The sequence below is a fragment of the Corvus cornix genome, chromosome 20 (genome assembly GCF_000738735.6).
Source record: "Corvus cornix cornix isolate S_Up_H32 chromosome 20, ASM73873v5, whole genome shotgun sequence".
Classification (NCBI taxonomy): domain Eukaryota; kingdom Metazoa; phylum Chordata; class Aves; order Passeriformes; family Corvidae; genus Corvus; species Corvus cornix.
The window spans coordinates 4595383-4614555 of record NC_046349.1 but is presented as its reverse complement, the minus strand read 5'-3'; the positions used below and the strand labels follow the sequence as shown (position 1 = coordinate 4614555).

The window sequence follows — 19173 nt, the reverse complement described above, 5'->3', positions numbered from 1 at the left end:
CCATCCAGCCTGGCCTTGAGCACTTCATCATTGTCATCAAGGGTTGCAACTGGAGAATGGGCAGAACATGAACTAATGTTTGGAGTCCAGGCTGGTATGTGCTAACCAGTCACATTGGGATACAATCATCCAGTAATGCCCTTGTGATGCAAAAGTGGGACGATGCTTCAAAACACCCAGCAAGTGTTCTCTCCTAGATCTGACTCATTGGGACCCACAATGTCATGGCCAGCTCAAGTTTGTCTTAACTGTGAAATTAAAAGCTTTTTATTTTGGACATAGTTTGCATAATTCTGTACTTCAAAAGATTATCAAGAGAGACTTCTCCATGTGACAAACCCCAGATCCACTTTATGGAAGGCCTAAACCCTCTCATCAAATCCTGCACCAAATACCACTTTGGACACTCAGAAAAACTCCGGAAGAAAGGAAAGAGATAAAAGAAAAAGGCTGTGAGAAGGAAGGGAAACTCACAACAGGCCTAATATGTGACTGGGGGATGGGGAAAGAGAAGACAAAATAAAGGCCATGTCAAATGACTCTGCTTTCCCCTCTATTTCATTTAGAGAAAAGATTAGGTTACTACAGTTCAACAGGACTCAGTTTGCTTATTGCTTTGGGCATTAAGAACTTAATGCAAAAGTAATGAAGTTAAACCTGTGGCATAGATAATGGTCATTAGCAGCCTTCTTTCCCTGTTGTAAACCTGACCCTTGTTAACTCCCATTTTATCTTTCTATGCAGATGATTCTGAATGGGGCAGGAAGTATTTTCTATTCTGGCCAGTTTGGGAAAAGCATCAGCTAGTGGGTATGCACTGATATTTCCAAAACTGGAGCCCCTTTCCCACACGTTACAGCCCAGGTTGTATTACAAACTAAAGGGAAACAGTGGGAAAAAAAGATCAGACTAGGAGCCCTGGACAGAAAAAGCTCAACTTGTAGTAAGGCTGAGACTTCCAGAAGTCAGTTGGGATCAAAATCTCCTAAGAGAAGGATGTTAGAGAAAAGACAAAGACTTAAAAGTTTTAGCAAGAAACAAAGCCAGTTTACTGCTTAACCCCTTTAATTTCTGTCCTCCACCTCCCAGATAATAGAGCTCATTCCCTGCTCATTAATTAAGCTCTTTTAGAGTTTATTGACTGAGGGCAAGATCGCCACTTCAAACAGATCCTTGAGAGCTGCTGAGTGTTTCTGTGCCACTGTTCTGACAAAGGGAGTCCTGTTACCCAGCTCTGTCAAGGAACATCTTCCCTTGATGAGACTCAAATATTCTTTTAGCTGGGACCCAAAAGGAGCATCATTTTAGCCAAAACAAACCCATTGTTAATGACTGCATGGGGAAAACTCTGTCTCATACCCCAGGTCTGAAAAGATGCTCTAGTTCATCTGCTTTTAGAAGCAAAATGATGATTACTTTTTTATATATTTGCCTAATAATGGTCAGGCTTTTTTTCCCTGGGAATTATGGGGTGCATGAAGAAACTGAATTTACAAATTGAAGTGACTATGCCATTGTCTAACTACAAATAAAGAAGGGCTGTATAGCAACGCTGACCTTAATGACAAATTAATCAATATTGAGGTTTCATTGCCAAGTGAATCCGAATGTACCCAAAAGGCACCAATCGAGCCCTGAAGCAAATTGCAAAATTGCATTACCTTCAGAGGATCATCTGGCCCTCAAAGTGAAAATGCTTCATAATAATATCAGTCATCACAAGAGTTACACCTATATTTGAGTAACAGGGAGTGGATTAGTCACCACTTAGTGAGCAAACAAAAAATGAATTTCTGAGTTATAGTCCCAGAGAATTATCTGTTTTCCTGTAAATTCACTAGGAGAGAGGAAAACCACAGACAGAATTACCCCAAGCTGAGATTTTAGTATTTCATGCTGAAATGGGGTCTGTACAGGACATTGCTGAATAGACAGATAAAATAGTCAAATTTTAAGGTGTAGAAGCCAATATGACTGCTTGAATCATCTCCCAATCTCCTGTTCAGCTTCTCATCCACTGTATTTACACAGACATATGTGATTTTGTTGCCAGCTGGTGATTTGGCAATAAAATGAAATCTGAGCCTAATGTGCCTAGAAGATTTGTTTGTAAAAAAATAAACCCAAGATAAAAAAAACCAAACTAAGTAGTACTTGTTTATAGAAACATTACGGTACCTTTGATCCTTTCTTCTGTTCTGCTTCAATATGCTTGAGTAAAAAGAAAATACGCTGTAAATTTCAGAGAACAGCATGGGGGCTCCTATGTTTGTGTTGCAAAGACAGACTGAAGCCTTTAATCAAGACAAACTCCTGTAGGGCAAATTTCCCAACGCGGCATTAGTGTGGTGGTGTTGCTAGGTGGATCCCCATCCAACCACTCTGCAGCCCTTGGAGCTGGGCTGACCCACTTCTGTGGCAGGGCAGCCCTGCAGAATCACTTGGGGAGGAGAGGAGGCAGGGAGGCAAGAAGGTGGCACACAAGGAATAAAGACACAAGCTAATAAACACATAAATACCTGGAATAATAATGCAGGACGCTTGAGGCTGAAGGCGTTGAACGAGAAGTAGCAAAGCAGAGGTACAAATATTTTATAGAATCCATCAGAAGAATGTTTCCCACACCCACGACCCTTAATAAAAACTCTTAAGTCCCTTGTCCTTTTCCATATGTCCATATGTCAGACAATTATGTACACATTGCTCTTAAAATGTGATCTTTATTGTATCTCACATCAAAGCCTATCTGCACATGGACAGATTCTCATGCAATAAGCACAGGGGGAGGAACATGTCTTATAGAAGTCTGAGGTTAGAACACCTAAAAATACTGGATACTTTTGTATATGAAATTTTGTAATAATTGCACTTAAAAATTAGATGTGCAAATGTACCCTCAAGGTCTAGCAGGACACCACCTTCCTAATCTAGATTTTTTCATTGGTTTACTGTTTTCAAAAAAAAACCAAGGGCCTTTCAAATGACTGTCTCAAGTGCATAAGGTTTGTATTACTACGCTGTGCTACAAACTGAAGTACACTGAGAATTACCATACAGCATTCAAATAAAAAAAATATTAAAAATACAAGAGCATTTCCTTTAAAAATCCTGTTTTCAAGCAGTGTAATATATTCCTTTCTGACCAAAATCTTGTCCCTTTTCTCAGAACAGCTGTGAATATACCCAGTGGACTCTGAATTCTCTGTGATCAGATAAATAGCTACAGTTAGAATCTCCTAGCAAAAACAAATCAGAAAGAACTTTAAAATGGCCAAGGGAAAGCATCATTTGCCTCTGCAAGGATCCTGTGCATCACTGACAAAAGCAAATTAATTTTTAAATAGAAGCTAAAAATCATTACCCAAGCCTTGAATTATGGAAAGCGAGCAGCTGTGCTGTAACCCAGCACCCCTGTACCCAGGAGCCCTGGAGGGACACGTGGGGGAATGCACACTCTTGAAGCTACTGCAGTAGGAAAGGGATTAATTTAGCTGCCTCCTCACTTCAACATGTTGGAGATAGTGTCAGGAAATCCCACAGAGGCACCTGATGTATCTGTATGGGTGATTTTGAAGTCATCTCCACTGTTCCACATTTCTGCTAAGGCAAGCCTGTGAGTGCACATGGTGCTCCATGGAGACGTGGACTGATTTATGCCCTCTCAGTTAAGGGGTCACAGTGCAGGAGAGGCTGATTGCCATCAGTTTAGAGGGAACAGGAACCTCAGCCTTCTCCAGCTTTGTAAGGACAAGTGAAGGCCATATGCAGCTCCCTAGAGCCATCCAAAGAGAGCAGGAGCTGAAAGGTAACTTCCCCATCCATGTGGAGCTGGGAACTTCCCTCAGCCAAATGTCCAGGCTCCCTGTGCTGCAGGGATTTGTGCAGCCTTCTCTATCTCTGAAACACGAGCAAGTTATTGTTGGCATACAAAGCAGCTGGCAAGGTGTCATCCCATGATTCAGCAAATCAAGAAGAAGGATAGAATAATGAATCATTGTGCAAAAAGGTTGTGCAACAGGGACTGAAACAGGCCATATAAAAGCACTGTTGCATTGGAATGGAAATGGCTTTTTCATGGAAGATACTCATCTGCCAAAAAAAACTTATAACTAATGGTTTATGAGCAAAAGATCCAGAGGCAGATAGAGGCACCAGGGCCTACTGTGACACAGACTCATGAGGAGATACTTTGATTTGCCAGGATAATTTGCTTACAGTTGTAACATCTGGTACAGAAGGTTTTGAAAGAGGTTCATGAATTGGAGAGAGGAGAAAAGAGTCCTGCCTCTGATTTAAACTGCACTGTGAATTGGAGATAATCCACTGGAGTCAGTGGAGATAACCTGGCACAAAACCATCCTCAATGCAAGCAGAACCAGAGCCAGAGAGCATCAATGTGCAGAGTTTTATTGTCTTTCTTTATCCAGCCCATGGGAAAGTTGGTGATACATCAGGTTGCCTCTGCTGTTTCCATGAACAAATGTCTTTTCACCCCTATGGCACTGTTCAGCAGCCCCCATTCCCATTAATTGCCCCCTGAGTGTTCTGATAGGGTCAGACACTGGCATAGTTGAGGATGCCAACACTGCACCCCATGCCTTTTGTCTGGTACTGCCTCTCCATCTCCCTTTGGGAATGGTTCCCCAGCTTGCTAACTGGTTATGTTGAGCTGGTCTCCAGCAGAACAATAACCTCACACCTTTCTTCCCAGCCTTTCCTCCCTGTTGGCAAAAATCAAGTGTCATTCCTAGATGAAAGGCTCCAAAAGACTCTTCTAAGATTTAAAAAAAACACCCAGCCTTTAAAAACCCAACTCAGTGGGGTCTTTTTTGTTGAAAGAGGTGACATCCTCAGAAAAGAAAGCTCTTATCTCAGGATTTTTTTTAGCTTACCTTAGATTCACGGACTACTACTAAGAAATCTGGCAAACATGTCCAAGAAAAGCAAATTCACATATCCCATGTGGTTGTTCATTTAAGTGGCACTTCTAAAGGGAGGCAGCACTGCCTGTGAGTAAAAATTTGGAAAAATTGAAAGGGCTTTCCCTGTAGCTAGTGATTGTGAACTGATGCCGTACAGCCACCAGCAGAATGCTCTGTCCTGTCTTGATGACCAGCCCTTCCCACACTGGCAGCTGTGCCAGATCCAGACTGGGACCAGCAAATCTTTTTGCTGAACAGCTGCTGGGCTGTCTCACACTGACCCTGGCCACATTACCCATGATCAGCCAAAGAGAAAAAGGCACATTAACGTTCAAATCATTAACAGCATCCCTCTGTATCCTTCAGGCTCCCAGTCCCCATCCTCTCCTTCTTCCAATTTAGATAATTGGTTTCTGTGCCCTGTTTAACTGCTGTTTTCCCTACCTGGGCTCCCTCTTTGCTGTTGTTTCCTTCCTGCTTCTTTGTCCAAAGACCTGTTTTGTCACCTCTTTTCATACTCTTATTTTCCTTTTATATCTCCTGACTGCCTCAGATGTTATTAATTCTGTTAATAAAGATGGGAGACACAGGCAGCGAGGGAGATAATAATAGAAATAATATAAATAGATCAAACTTTCACCCTACACACTTCAAATTATGGGAACCTAAAAGCATGGCAGTAGTTAAGGGCCTCAGCCACTTGTATTGGCAAACCCGTCTTTCATAAGCATGCAATTTAGATTTAATAATATGCTTAATGAATGGTAATTAAAAACAAATTGCAATTAAAACACTATTTAATGAGGTTTAACAGTGATGTGATAGATATGTATCTATCACCAAGTTCAACTTCAATAAATATTTTCTTAATAACAAACTGGCATTTAATTAGTATGGGAAAAATGTTGCTGTTAAATCTAAATTAAATTAAAATATACTTAGGGCACTTACCCACTTAATAGTATGTGTTAATGAAAAATATTTAAAAGGCTTTTTCTTTCTTTTTTCTTTTTAAGGGTAATGGTTACAAGAATTAAATCAAAGGAATTTAACTGATTGCAGCATGTGAAGGCATGATCCAGCCCTACACACAAACACTTTGTTGATTTAAGAGTTTCCTAATGCACAGTAACTATACTAGGACACAGGGAAACGAACAAACACCCTGGCTACAATTTGAGTCTCAGACTATGATTTAACAAATGTGACATTTTACAAAGTCACACTCAAAATTCCCACTGCACCTTCCCACTAACCTTGCCATGCCATTTTATGATCACATTATCATAAATATCTGAGCACCTGCCAAAAATTTTTAAATAGAAATAAAGTGTGTTTTCTTTCTTGCTGCAGATAAAAAGTTTAAATATTTCATAGATCGTTATTTGTTTAGTGGGAGAGGGCAGGAGAAGAAGTTTAGTACTTTGAGCTTAGCATATGTCAACTATTTTGTTTAAAACTGAGGTTTGTGAAATCTTTATTTCTCATAAAAAGTATTTAAGTAGCTTAAACCCTGATCCTATCTGTCTCCTGTGCTCCCAAGACTCCTTATAGTGGCTGATACTTTAATTGCTCCGGCACTCATTATGACTTGGACTAAATTCAAATAGAACATTTTATAGGGAAAAAGAGCTTTTAGGAGAACACAACATTTTTTTGAAGAAACAGGGATCCTTAATACATTCAGTATTTTTGATCAACTGATTGGAACCAGGAAAAACTGTGGAAACACAAAATAAACTCTGAAGTAGTATTTTATGATTCTTTTTTTAAGCTATTCTTTACTGAGCATTTCAGGACAGAAACTGGGGGATACCCCAAACCAAAATGTTTTCCCCACAGATACAACCAGGACTCCTTCTGTGTCTTCACAGAACTACCACAAGGGGTCTGGCTCACGAGAAGGACACAACAGCAGAGCAGAGTTAAAATATCAATACAAAAGGTTCCCTAAGGCAAAAAAAATGACTTTCAATCTTCCACTTTGCAGATATTTTATACATAATGACGCTGCTTTGTAGCAACAGATGGTGCATATTACAGGTGTGTTTCCTATTACCACTGACACTGGTCAATGCACCTATTTGCAGACAGAAGCAGGCACAGTATTAAAAATAATTTAAATAAAAGAAGGAAAATGCATTGGGACAATATTTGCCGTGAGTTCACGATAACTTCTTGTTCTTCTTTTCAAGTGGAAAAAGCTTACAGGAACTAGATATTAGAGATACAATTTTAGCCCTTAGCTCTGTTCCTCTTGAAGACGACATCAAGAACAGGAGATGATAATCATAAACCTGGTCTCTCTGGACAGCTTCCCACTTAATCCCACCAGCAGCTGCTTGGCTCAAGCCTCTTCTTTTTCCTTACATATCACAAACAGACTAGAATGAGGAGCACCAGTATTAAATTTCAATTATTTTCTGTTGGACTGAGAGCATCAATCTTGGTTTCAAGTGATTGGTCCAATGCTGCACAGTATTATTTTAAAAAGTGAAAGAACCAGCCAAAGAAAATAAGGAACAGATAAGCAATGTGAGAACGAGTTACTAAATATAGAATATCATAGTATGCCACACATAAACAGAGAGAAATAATGTACATACCCAGCCAACCCATGATTGGTCCTGAAAGCTTGGAAATATTAGTGCAGAATGTGAAGGATGTTTTCCTGGCATGTTCCAGCTTCAGATATGATGCAGATACCACTTAGCATTAAACAGTGCTCCTATGATTCCAGTTTTCAAGCATCTGACAATTCCCTGCTAAATGTGACATCCTGGATGAAACAAATGACTTGATTAAGGACTTATTAACATTGAAACAGAACTGACTTCATGAATGATGACAGGTCCTACAGTTCGTGTCACACTGCATCAGAGCTGAAGGCAAAGATACTGTCCTTCCTTCACAAAAATGCAACTATTTAGTTAGGCAAATACCTATTTCACAGCAGTAGGCACAGAGGGAGCCTGGTTCCAGCAGGCAGGACAAATTCACATCCAGATTCCAGTCCAGTGTCTCCTAGCACACAGTGGTGGCTGTTGCACACCTTACCGCAGTCCTACTTGGATGGAACAAAAAACATTTAAATTGAATAAAAATCTCGGCACCCTACAAAATTAATAGTTCACAGAATCACAGAATTGTTAGGGTTGGAAGGGTCCTCTGGAGATCAGCCAGCCCAACCCCTGTGCCAAGGCAGGCTCACCTGGAGCAGGTTACTCAGGAATGTGTGTCCAGGTGGGTTCAACTGTTGTGCTTGGAAGAAGAAAATCTTCCTCCACTTTCTCCTTTCTCAGAAGGCAGAAATCCCCAACAGGGACACTGAAGAAATGATTTATGATATGGACTATTCTATAATAGTGGGAATTCCTCTAATACACCAAGTTTTGATGGCCAAGTGTCCTGCTACAATAGAACCCACAGCTCAGTGTCACCTGTCCCCAGACTTTCCACGACAGGTCCCAGTCAGACAAACTGGGGGATTGGCCTCTGAAAAGTCTGAGGGAAATCCATGAGGTTTTGGCTATGTTGCAGCAACTATGACAGCTCAGATGACACTGGAAGTCAATCAGATTTGTCTTCCTAATCACTTGATGGCTTTCAAACATTCCACTTGAGACACAAGGAAAGGAAAAGGAGATGGGAAGCCCAGACTCAGAAGCTCTGAGCACTAATTTGCTTAGGGTTGGCAGGGCTGTGACAAATGTGCCGATCACTGCCAGCCAGGAGAGCTGCTGCTCGTCCCAAGGGGAGAGCCAGCTACCATTGCTGATGCCACCAGATATCTAGTCAGGAACTACCTCTCCTCCCTCAAGTATTTCCCACCAAAAATGGCAGCAAGATGCTGATAAAGATGGTGCTTTAACACCCTCAGCTTGTGGCCAGCAGTCTGGCATCTCTGGTGATGCTCAGCTCAGGCTGAGACAAACAGGAGGCCCATGCCAAGATGCTTTGCAGTCAGTGGCCTGGTGCCAGAGTGTCATTTTTCACAGAAGGGACACAATACCAGGCAATCTGGCTGAGAATGAATAAAAATGTCATCTGTGCTCACTCCATTTCAAGGGCTCATGCAGTATTGTTCTCCTCATGTGCAATAAAATTCCAATTGATCCAGGAGACAGATCAAAAGATGCTTCTCGAGGACCTATTGGTCAGTCTTCCAACCTTGACAAAGAACTCACATCAAACCATTACATTTTATAGCAGTGATTAAAAAGGGTTCATTTTTTTCATGAGCTGGGGCTGGTTTATTTTTTGCCTACTGGAAATTTGTCTCTTCTTTCACCCAGCAAAAAAGCACAAGACTGAGACAATGAGACTGCATGGAAAAGAAATACGCTTAGCAGAAATAGCAAACCACCAGATTTACACATTGCTGGAGATACAAAAGGAAAGATGATTGAGAAAAGGCTGCAAAGCCAAAAAAGCACTGACAAGATTTATCTGCCATCTGCAAGAAGGAAAGGAGAAAACAGAAATAAACACACACGTGAGAAGGCAAAAGGAATGAACAGGGGTTTATTATTGTGGGGGACGTTTCAGTGACTGAACTTGAAAGACTTTGCTGAAACAGAAACATCGTTTTCGAAAGAGTTTGTGTAACTTCTGTCCTCAGTGGCTGTGTATGGAGAGTGAAACAGCCTCAACTCGGGCCCTATCCCAGGAAAAGCAAGCAAGAGCTACCCAAGGAGCACAAAGATCATGGCTAGTTTTGATGTGCTTCCCTAGAGAGAGGTCTCCATATTTTTTTGGACCTTTGCACATCATCTGCACACGCTGGAAGGATAAAGTTGGGATAGTCAATTGTGAAAGATAAAGAAGATCCTTTATTTTTTATCTGGTTAGACTGAATTCACCAGTTCTTGAGAGTTGTTCAGCCTCCTCGTCTCCTAAGGACAGCCATGGATATCGGAGGTATTGAGTAACACACAGAAAATCCCTGACAAATGGGCTGTGCCAGCTGGTGCTAATGGGAAACAGTAGCAGGGAGCTGGGAAAAGGGTAAAGCTCCCTTTGCCATCTCAGTGCATTCCTGCCAACAGCTCCTGATACGATCTGATTCTAAACACACCCCTCAAGACTAGATTTTCATGCTTGGAGAGAGATGAGGAACAGCTGACAAGTCTCTGTGAGCCATCATAATGAAGAAACTGTAAAGTAACAGATACAGCAAAACAGAACCTGGCAGCAGAGGAGAGCATGCACTCCTCACCCATTCCTGAGCAGGAAACAGAAGTGACGGATATTTAAAATATGGAACTTTTCTTGTTTTCCCATGAGAGGGTTCTCCATCCTCACTAGTGGTCGAACATGAGTAATAAAAATTTGTGTCTCAAAAAATAATAATTAAAAAAAAAAACCACAAAAACCAGAGAATCCCAAAGAAGAGCTTTGTGTTTTCAAATCTGAACAATGACCCAAAGTATCTACGCTCCAGAAGCCAACCCTGAACATGACTTGATAACCCCTGACTTCAAAAAAATCATCAGTAGAGATTGTCCCACCTGCCACAGCCATTAGGATTCTCATCCTAGTCCATGTGGATGGAGCTGCAGGGAAGATAACCCAGCCGTAACTGTATTCAGTACCAGCTTGCTCTGTGACCTGAAGATTTACCTGGCTGCAGCTTGGGAGAGGGGCAGCACAACAGCAGAGCTGGATTCAGCATCCAAGGTGCACTGCACAAACTGTACATGTGATACATCACTTAAACAGGGGCTGCAGGAAAAAGTTACCATAAAGTTTCCATTCCAAAATACTAAAATCTTACATTTACTTATTAAATTTCAGTTGGGGCCCCGGGCAATTGAACAGAACACCAGTCTAGCTACTGCGTTTTGCTTTACTTACTGCTACTGACATGCAGCCATAACTCACAGCGAGAAATCCCAAAGCCTAGGAGACTCTAATTTTGGCTAACCATCCCTTCCACCTCTGGCTGCTGGGGTAAAGCTGAAGGCACGTTTCAGGTTTGATTTTTACTTAGCATTGTTTTCCCTTTCTTTTCTTTTCAGAGCATTATGGGAGTGTGGAACAAAAGAAGAATGGCATATCCTCTGTTTAAGAGCCCCTGATTCAAAGCCCAGTTGGGACAATGACAGGATTCTCATGTATTTTGTAGGCGTTTAAGAATAACCCAAGGAGCCCAGTTGGAAAGCCACTACTCTCAGGGGCCTGCTGGGGATCTCTGCTCCCTCCTGCCCACTGCTGCTCTCAAATGGCTGCAAATACAGATGGGTGGAAGGACCAAGCCCAGAGAAATCCCCCAGCAGCCTAAAGCTCAGACTGGCAGCACCTCTGAGTTGTGCAACACCAGGAGCTGGGTGCTGCTTTAGGGGGTCGGAGGTGATAAAACCTGTTGCAGTCATGGTTCCTACTCTTTCACAATCATTTTAATGGTAAAGACTTTGAAGCCCTGACCCTTTCTCATGTGGTGTATCTATAATGCTCAGCACAGCAAGGAAGGATGAATTTTCTGTGAAGTTCTGTAGAAATCTGATTCCATAAGCTAGACTTCAGGGGCTCAAGGAATTACACTAAGTGCTCAAAACCTGTCGAGTCTCAGAACATCTCGAAATTGGCTTGAAAATCCTGAAAAATTATTAAGAAATACAGATTTTTTTATGTGCTTTTCAGTTTTGGAGCCCAGAACATAATAACCACATCATGTTTTAAGCTCTTCCACCACACCATGAAGACCAGAAATGTGTGGGTTTGCACCTCTCTAGAGAAGCAATGTGCTGGGGTATATTTTTAGTATAGTAAAAGTGAGAGTTCAAAGAAATAGCACAATTAAAACTGCTCAGGCTTTAGGAAAACCCCCTGCATTTCTGAAAAGGTTCACAGTAAGATTCACAGTAATGCCACCAGGCTTGGCACCTCCATACTCCTCTTCCAAGGCCAAGTGTCCACTCACAGCTGTGAATCTCCTTCCCTCGGGTAGCACAAGAGAAAAGGGGGTTAAACAGGGGGAAGGAGAGACCAACAACCTTGTAAAATATGCAGTAAACAATCAGGGCAGTAAGACCACTCAGCTGTTGTTGCAACCCCCTGAATTACGCTGGATAATTAATATATTAGCAATTCTTCAGTATTTGCTAATCCCAAAGGTTTATTCCAGGGTCAAACCCAGGAACAGCCTGACTCAAACAAACAACAGGAGCGGCACATGCTGGAATTAAGCAGCAATAGAGCAAAGAGCTGCAACATGTGCTCAGCTCTGCTGCAGGGATGCATGCACGCTTAGAAAGTTAAGCTTGGGGTTAAATATTTTATTGGATTGAGACCAGATGAATTCTGTAGTTAGGTTATTGTTATCATTACTACAATCATCATTACTACTGAGGAGGGAACAGTCCATCTTAAAGCTGCCTAATCTTTTTCAAAATAATCTTTTCAAGCAATTTATCCAGAATATAGAGAGGTATTTACACTTCTCAAGCTAGTGATTCAAAAGGGCAGGATCACTGACTATCCAATTTGTTATGACAAAGCTGAGCAGGTCTAATAAATCCTCTGGTTTTGATAATCTACAGCACCTTAAAAACTTGAAATGATGGAGCAGAACGTGCAACAAGTAAACACTGGCAGGAATATTTAGATATGCAGAGCAGAAGAAGGAGGGGAGTTTAGACATTCCTATCTTGTTTGTTTTCAAACACAATGTTCCTTCTATAAAGAGATGGTTAAGAGCAGATGTTAACATTCAAAACCCTTTTTCTTATTTAAAGTACTAATACTGAATAATATTATACCTGATGAGAGGATAGTGCTCCTCTAGAGAGATTTATCCCTTACTTTTTAAAAAGTAATGGGCATTTCAGTTGTTCAGGAACTGTGACTGTAACACATCTGTATTTTTATTTAATTACCCTTTTCCTAAATGAGGTTACAGCCTGGCATGTGCTGTCTTTCAAACCAGACACCTGTAGTCAGAATTAGAAACTTCACAACTACCTCCCCTTAAGTTCCCAGGGGCTGGGGAGGTGGTGGGGAATTGTTCAGCTCAGACAGGGGGAAAGCTGGCAACCTCATCAGCAGCATTATCAAGGCCTCTGCAGATCTGAATAGCTTTCCTGTCTGCATATTTTTATATGTATGCATATGTATTTATTTATTCATTTTATTTTAAGGCTAGTTCCAACAGGAAGAAGGTAATAGAACAGTGAGAATTTCCTGTGACAGTATAACCAGAAGAAAAAAAAAAAGCAAAGCCCATTAAATAAAATAAACCTAGACAAAGCCTTATGTGAAACTGAAATAAGGCTGAGATGCCCCAAGTGCAACGTGGGTCAACTGTCCTTCCTACGGCTCAGTGCTGGAAAAATGCCCAGCTTTTGTAAAAGGTCCCAAAGCCATGGGAGAAGGCTCAAGATGTTCACTGGCCTTGGGCTACGCACTTGGCTGCTGCAGAGGCAGCGACCTTTGTTCCCGACACAGGGCTGGATTATTAATTTTTTTTTTTTTGGTTTTCACCAGAGTTCTTCCTTCTCACAGGAAGAAGAACTGCTTGGCAGTTGGGATTTGCAGCCTGATATTTTGGCATCTGATTTTTTTCTTTTTTTTCCACAGGCAAAACTCTTATGCGGAAAATGGATTTAAGCCCATTGTTTGTTCTGGTTTCACGTGGCTGGCAGTTTCAGGAGATTCGGAGCGGGAATGCAGCTGCAGAGGGTGCTGCAAAGCCCCACCTGTGTGTATTTGTTCCTGTGCCACACAGCCCAGGGCACTGGGCACTCCACATAAAAGGTCAGGCTTCTCCAAGGAACATCCAACAAGAAAAATGGGTGGAATTGATGTCGACCAATGATATTCCCCTGTCTTGTCTCACAAACAAACCCCAACCCACTTTCTGAAAATCCCCAGCAATGATTTCTGAACGGAGTGGACAGAAGACCCAGAAGTGGAATTGCAGAATGCTGGTCCTACCACTTACCACCTTGCTTTTTAAGCCTTTCCCTCCATTTCAGTGGTTGATGGAGCAATGAAAAGGGCCAGTGGAAGAGGTGTGGAGTAGGGATGGGAATGCTCTCCACCACATTTTTTCCGAAGAGAGTAAAACCCACCAACTTCCTCCAGGACCAGTGCTTGCTCAGTGCTGCAGGGGCAACAACAAACACGGTGCTATTAATACTTGCTCTTTAAATTATTATTATTTCATATTACCGCAGCACCTGTGGATTCCCTTTGTGGGGCAGTAACCCACAGTGACAGACACCATGCAAAGCCAGCACAAACAGAGGGTTCTGAACCAGAGGGCGTTCACACCGAGCCAAAACCCAGCAACTGATGTTGCAGACCAGGGGAGTCCATGGAAACCAACTCTGCTCACACAGAGAGCTCAGCACACCAACAGCCCCACTGCTCTGAAGGGTTTACAGCAATCTAAGAAAAAGAGGTTTTGAAGAGACTGGGAAGAGCGTGGTGCAGCTGCCTGAACGGCACAGGGAAACGCGAGGGTGCTTTCTGATTTTAACAGCTGGGGAACACAGGGTGGCACAATGGGTTGATCAGAGGCCGAAACTGGCACCTTAACCACAAAACAAAAATAATGTATTGGCTAGAAAAAGGTCCCCTTTTGGGGGGGAAAAAACCAAATAGACTATGTTTGATATGACCAAGTGCAGACACTTGCAAGAGAGATGAAGCGAGAGGGGTAGGCAAGGCAAGTGATTATTTTGAAGCATAAAGAACATGCATGAACAGGGTGAGATTGGCATTTGCCAGGGCCAGAATTAGCAGTGTTGTAACAGTGATTGGGGAGCACGGTAATGACAGCCTGGGCAAGCATGTGAGCCAGGAGAGGGGACAGAAATGGCAAAATATTAGAGAGACTACAAAGAAACAAGTGGCCAGAGTTCGACGCTGCCTGGAGGCATGAACCTCGAGACAGGAGTGAAAGATAACATCCACAGGTCTGAGTGACAGGCAGGATCATAATACTGTCCATGTTGCCTGAGAGATCTAGGCGGAAAAGTCTTGTCTGAGGCATGTAGAGTGTTAGCTGATAGCTGTTTTTCTTCAAGGGGACATTGTTGGGGGACAGGAACACCACAGAAGTGGGACTCTCATGGTGTAAGCAGGTGGTCTCTGTGGCACCAGCACAGGGGCAGAAACTGAATTCAGGTTTTCAGGGAAAACTACCAAGAGATATGGAGCATAAAATTAAGGGACAATGACCAAAAGTGAATCCCTTTAAGCCCCAAAGAAACATTAGGACCTGTTCTGAACTCTGCTCTCCTTACATAGTAATAAACTGCTCCCTCCTGGGAAAGCCCGTATCTAGTGCTTGGAAAAGTACTTCCAGGAAAGCAGTTGTGTTCTCCCCAGCCTCTATGCCCTTCCTTTTCAGATGAAATTAAGCAATGGAAAACAGGACAACTTCTCCAGCAAACATGATTTTACAGCACAAGCCTCATCACTCATCCTTCTGCAGTTATTATAATAAGAGTATTTTTGTTGTTTTAAATGGGGAAAACAAACAAAGGAATCCATTCCGCAATACATGCCCCTCTCCCTCACCCACAGAAACACTCCTAAAACACAAGGTTTGGAGCTTGTGGCTTGAGAACTCCCTTTCATGTCAGTACCCACAGTGTAGCCTTGGCAGGGCAAAGTGCCTGAACCAGTGCCCACTCTGCTGTCACCCCAAATTTCCTCCTCCTGCCCTTTTCCTAAACATTGCCTCACCCTCAAAAAGTCCCCCATGGAGAAACAAGCCCAAATTCAACGTTGGCTTTACATAAATTAAAAAGAGTATTTGTCTGATCCCTCAGCCACCATCAATCAGCTCTTTCTGAGGCTGCAGGAGTCTCACTGATGTACAAGAAGCAATTCTGAGGTTGGTGCTGGAGGCGGATGTTGCAGGTGCCAAAACAGACATGGTGTGGTACCTGCAATTACCAGCTACCTGGTGCTCCAACTCTTGCAACGTTTTGGCAACAGACACCGTGTCCAGTTCCACTTCAAAGCTGCCTCTGTGCTTTCAGAATCACGGTTAAGTGCTCTCTTTAATTACTATGTGTTTGCAGTACGTTTTCATCATCATCATTAAAGGATTGAACACAACCTACTGAGATGCAGAAGTGTAAACACAAGCAATAATTATTCCAACCTCTTTGCTGGTTTCAGGTAATGATCACGTTATATATTTAAAGCTACTCCTTGGTTTATATGGTCTGTTTTAGGATCATGTTATCCTGGGTGTTTCTAGTTAAGGCCAACAAAAGGTTAAGGTCTGTAGGGGAGGGGGAAGCCTGTTTTAAAATTATTTTAAAGGCTTTTAGCTATTTAAAGTCAATGCCTGTGACCTGTTAAGAATCAGCAAAGATGAAGACATCTGCCTTATGCTATTCCAGAGTAAACAGCTCTGCTACAGAACTAGAAGACAAAGTTGGAATTTGAGTTTAATTTATGGTAGACACGACACTGGAATTTCTCAGTGTGGAAACGGTGATGTTAGTTTTAATCAAACTAACACGGGTTAGAAGCACTCCAACACAGCAGCCCAACGCTCACAGATGTGTTAATATTTGCCCTAGTTTTCAAAAAAACAAGTGGGAGAGGAAGGGAAGAGCTTGTCATTAAGGCATGGCTTTGAAAGGGCCTCTAAGGCCATCGGTCAGTCCCCCCTGACCAAGCCTCCCACACAATAACTGCATCCTTTGCTCTCCTCCTCAACCCCATCCCCCATAAGCAAAGTAGAGGAGGTACAGCTTTTCCCATTTAATTTTGTAGCTGCTGCTCACTTTTTTGGCCACTCAGCTGACAAGGCCAGGCTGTGCAAAGACAAATAATCCATGCTCAGAGCTCACCTTCAGCTCACCTGCCTGCCATCACAGCCACGTGCAGTCACCCCAAACATCCGCATTTCCTTCTTCTGGGACTGTCCCAAATTCTACCATTTCAAATCTGACTCATTTGTCCTTCAGCAGCCTCCCAAATCCTTAAAACAAGGCTTGAGGGATTAAACACATGAAAAGGCAGCCAAGTGCTTTCTGATGGATGATAAATATGCGTATACATCACTTAATGCACAGCAAGGATGAATTTGAGACAGATTAGCTGCTTTTCCTTTAAAAGTTACATAAAAGACCTCACATTTGCCATGGATGCAAGCAGGAATGTCTGACTGTGTGTCTAACCCTAAGCTACAATCTTTCCTGAGCAAAACTGCTTGAATTGTTCTCAACAGGAGGCATGTTTTGTTTGGGGTTTTGTTGTTTGACTACTATCTTGTTTGTGTTTTAAAAAATATTTTTCCTTAATTTCCATTGAAATACCAGGCATGGAAAATAATTGTTGACGTGGTTTTAAAACCTTGTGACTTGTTTCTTGAATTTATTTTTCTTGGTAAAATATAAAGGAACTGTCTGGCCACTGGAAAGTTTGAAATAAATATAATATTTACAAAATACCTTCTGAAAAAATTTTGATGACGTTTCACCAGACCCATTCCAGTTTATCCTTGGCTCTTAAGTGGAATTCCTGGTTGACCTCATGACACAATTTTCTGTGCCACCATTCCCTATTTGTCGACATAATAGGAGTTCTAGTCTCCAAATAAGTGATTCTTCATCAGAAAAGTGACAGTTCATCAGATTGAAGGTTTCTGCAGAAATATATCAGCTTTGAATAATTACAGCATTTGTGGGAAATATTTCTCCAGTTCAAGATGGAGATTCCAGTGAAAAAAACAAACAAAAACCACTCAATCAACTTTATCACAATAGTGATAATAAAAACCCCCAAAACAGGTTATTTCAGAGGATAGTAAGGCTTTCTTTTTCACGAGCTCTCTGGCAGAAATATGATGCCAAGATTTGACCAGGCTTGCAAAGGTGGATTTTCATTGAAAGCGCACCAACACCACCCACCAGCCGTGCCCAAAACATCCAATATGTAAATGAAAATCATTAGGCATGGACTGCAAGCAGGCTGACTCCCCCTTCCGTGGGTGCAGTCCAAGGCATGTCCCACACTGCTGCACAAAGCTGGCAGCAGCACAGAGAGCTCCATCCACCCCACTGCCCATCAGCCATCTGTGCCCACAGGTGGGGACGGGAAGAAAGGCAGGCTCCACCCTGTTCCCAAAGGATGGGTTCAACCTTTTCCCCCAAGTGAAAAGAGCTCAGCCAGGCTCACAGTCTTCAATTCATAAGTGTTCATCTATGAAATCGGATTCCCACCCCTCTCCACTAAGAATCTGCTATTTCAACGAAGCACAAGATGTCAGGATTTTTGCCAACATGAGCACAGCTGTCAAAATCTCATCCTTGGAAAGAATCCCAGATAGACACATGTTTTACCCCAGCCAAAATGGTCAAACTTTGCAGAGAAACATTCAGAGAGGAAAAAGGTTCCATATTGTCACTGCGATAGCTTGGGATTGCTCACAGCCAGACAACTGGGATGTTGTGTTTTAATAGCTGAACCATTAAAAGCAACAGGCATCTTGCTATTGACAGCAATAAGAACAGATTCAGTGCCTTTGGCACAAGATTATCAAAAGCAGCATTGCAGGAAAGGAAATAAGCTTGTTTGAATTTGGGAGACAACAAATAAAGGGGAAAATATGCTTGCAATTTTCTATTTCTCTAGCATGTTTTTCTAAATAACTTCAGTACTTTTGTCTGGTGTTTCCAAAAGAAGTCTGAGCACTGCTGGGTTTATGTTGTCCTTGGACTCATGGCCTTTCAAGCCCACCTGGAAATCCAAGCCTAAGAGACTTGGCTGGAATGTTTTCTGTCCAGCCTGAACAGAGCAAGATTCCCAACCCCCTGAGCAGGGGAACATCAACCTATTTCTTCTGATGTGAGATGTGAGGAGAACAAATGACTTTGCCCAGCTCATGGGTAGGGGCACTGGCCAAGCTAGCAGGGGCCCAGCAATGCCCTGATTCTTCCTGCAGACGGGACCTGCACGTGTTGCTTTCCTTAGCATGGCCCAAGCCGTGTGCAAGCAGCCCACAGGCAAGAGGTGAATTCCTACAGCTGAAAGGGTGGGGAGGTGCCATCAGGAACAGCAACCATTATCCTCTTTACTGGAAAACGTGTATCTGAATGGCCAAATTTACTAGCTGTTCAAGAATTTTATGAGATTTATGAGGCTCAAGAAAAAATTTACTAGAAAGACATAAAACTTCAGTGGTTTGAAATGGAAATGTTTGAAAAGGACTTGGGATCAGCTGGTTTCAATTGCATGCCTGTCAGAAACAGGGAGGGCTTCACTTCAGGGCTGAGGACCT

General features: G+C 42.3%; 1 long non-coding RNA gene across 23 annotated transcripts in view; it reads right to left on the bottom strand.

Annotated features, from left to right (window-relative positions):
- Window positions 1-19173, bottom strand: part of LOC109144308 — a 136668-nt gene that overhangs the window by 100022 nt on the left and 17473 nt on the right. For 18 of the 23 annotated variants that reach the window (XR_005603461.1, XR_005603449.1, XR_002044981.2 and 15 more), the window contains 4 exons: window positions 13864-14025; window positions 8134-8249; window positions 7865-7986; window positions 7529-7701 (listed from right to left, as the gene is read on the bottom strand). The exons of 2 other annotated variants lie outside the window; for them this stretch is intronic. This is a non-coding gene — a long non-coding RNA (uncharacterized LOC109144308). Of the gene's footprint in view, window positions 1-7528; window positions 7702-7864; window positions 7990-8133; window positions 8250-13863; window positions 14026-19173 lie in introns of all 23 variants that reach the window. 3 more of the 23 variants (XR_005603448.1, XR_005603450.1, XR_005603454.1) reach the window with 3 other exon arrangements.